This window comes from Chrysochloris asiatica, unplaced genomic scaffold (genome assembly GCF_000296735.1).
Source record: "Chrysochloris asiatica unplaced genomic scaffold, ChrAsi1.0 scaffold00016, whole genome shotgun sequence".
Taxonomy (NCBI): domain Eukaryota; kingdom Metazoa; phylum Chordata; class Mammalia; order Afrosoricida; family Chrysochloridae; genus Chrysochloris; species Chrysochloris asiatica.
In genome coordinates, this window is record NW_006408534.1 from 4,648,401 (window position 1) to 4,650,684 (window position 2,284).

Sequence of the window (2,284 nt, forward strand, 5' to 3'; positions counted from 1 at the left end):
TAAAATCATTGAATGCTGAAGTGTTTTTTAATCTATATGATTCCGTTTTTGCAGTAATTGATCCTTCCTCTTTGTTTCCAACTTGTGTTTCAATCATCAGTGATTATCAATGCATCTTGATTGCATGTTTGATCAATTTCAGTGGTTGGTGCATAAATTTGAATAATAATCATATTACTTGGTCGTCCTTAGACGCATATAGATATCATTCTGTCATTTGTTACCTCTAGTAAGTGTTCATGCCCTGGAGCAGCAAAGCCAAATTCACCCAAGCTGAGAGAAATAGAGAAGTTTTATTAGAATATAGCACCCACAGGTATTCTGATTGCTATGCAGGATGTCTTAATGGAATTCCTTTGTGATCAAAATACATGAAGCTTAAATACTTTTACACTAGAATGCACCCTGGAGGAGTCATGTACTTTTCCAGGTACTTTCCATTACTCAAGTCACAGGATAATCATTAAGATGTAAATGTCAATCATAACAGTCAGAAGAAATAATATGAGTAGCATTTGTCACAAACCTTCTTCAATGTCCTAACTACCTCCAGGCAGAACTGTGTAGACAGTCCCATACAATATACTTGTCCTTGAGCAATACAGAAAGTTATAGAAATTCCACAGAGGCTAGGGTAAAAAAAACAAGGCAAAAATATGTGAGTTGTTGTTGTTAAGTGCTGTTGAGTGGATTCTGACCCATAGCGACCCTTTATTTAGGCTAGCTAAAAATGAAGTTGTTTATTGTTGTTAAGTGTCACTGAGTGGACTCTGACTCATAGTGACCCTTATAGAGTTTCCAGGAAGTGACTGGTGTGCTTAAATCACTGACCTTGCAGTTCAAACTGACTTTGCAGTCCAGTGCATTATCCTACAGCGCCGCACATGCTGGATGATAGTAGTTTAATAGGTTACACACTGACCGCATTGTACTTCAGAAGAGATCTTGAAATATTCTTTTTGATGATGAATGTGACACCATTCCTTTTCACTTAATCATTCCCATCGTAGTAAACTGTATGATTGTCTAATTCAAAATGGTCAATACCAGTACATTTCAGTTCGTTAATGCTTAGAATATCAAAGTTGATCTGTTTCGTTTTGGTTTTGATGACTTTAAATTTTCATAGAGTACATTCTACACTCAGATTATTAATGGGTGCTTGCAGCTGTTTCATCTTATTTGGAGTTGTGCCACACCAACAAGTAAAGGTCCTGAAAGCTTTGCTCCATCAAAGTCATTAAGATCAACCCTACTTAGAGAAGGCAATCCTTCCCCAAATGTATTTTGAATGCCTTCCAACCTGAGGGGCCTGGTGCCTAGGGGACAGGTGTGTCATTGTGAGACTGCAGCTGCAATCCTTGCCATGGTCCAGATAGATGGTAATCTCTGATCCACTGGAATTATAACACCTTGTAAAGGAGTTTTCACTGGCTGAAGTAACCTCCAGGGAGTTAAGAATAAACTGCAGGACTTCCGACATGATGGCATATTAGGCAGATGTGTTACATACAGAGTCTACAACAAAGATACAGATGATAATACTGGAAGCCTAAGGTACAGAGGAAAAATTAGAGGAGATTGAATACTCAACTGGGAAAAGAAGCTGAATAAAGGCAATGAAGGAAGGAGACATACTGGTGAACACTCTGTAGACCAAATGTGATGTGACCATCTTGAACTTTTATGGGCAGCTTTGGAGACACATGGCAGACTGGAGACAAAGATTCACACCATTTATTGGCAACAGGAAAGGAGACAGAAACTGTCCCCATACAGTCCAGACACAATGGCACCCGCTGCACCTTCACCCACTGTGCAAGACTCATGAACTGTCAGAACAAAAAGATCTGTGTTGGAAGAAGTACAGCCAGAATGCTCCTTAAAAGTCAGCATGGCAAGACTTCATCTCTCATAATTCAAAATATTGCCAGAAGGGATCAGTCCCTAAAAAAGGATATTATGTTTGGTAAAGTGGAGGGTCAGCAAAAAAGAGGAATACTCCCAATGAGATGAATTGGCACAGTGGCAGCAGCAATGGATGCAAGCGTAAAAATTGTGGGGATGGTGCGGCACCAGGCAGTGTTTCTTTCTATTGTGTATAGGGTCGATATGAGTCAGAATAGACTTGACCTAACCAATGCCTAACAACAACAAAGTAAAACAAACCTTTGTTGTTAAGTGCCATCGAGTAGGTTCTGACTCATTTGTTGTTGTTGTTAAGTGCCGTGGAGTCCATTTTGACCCATAGTGACCCTGTATAAGATTCCCAAGGAGCAGCTGG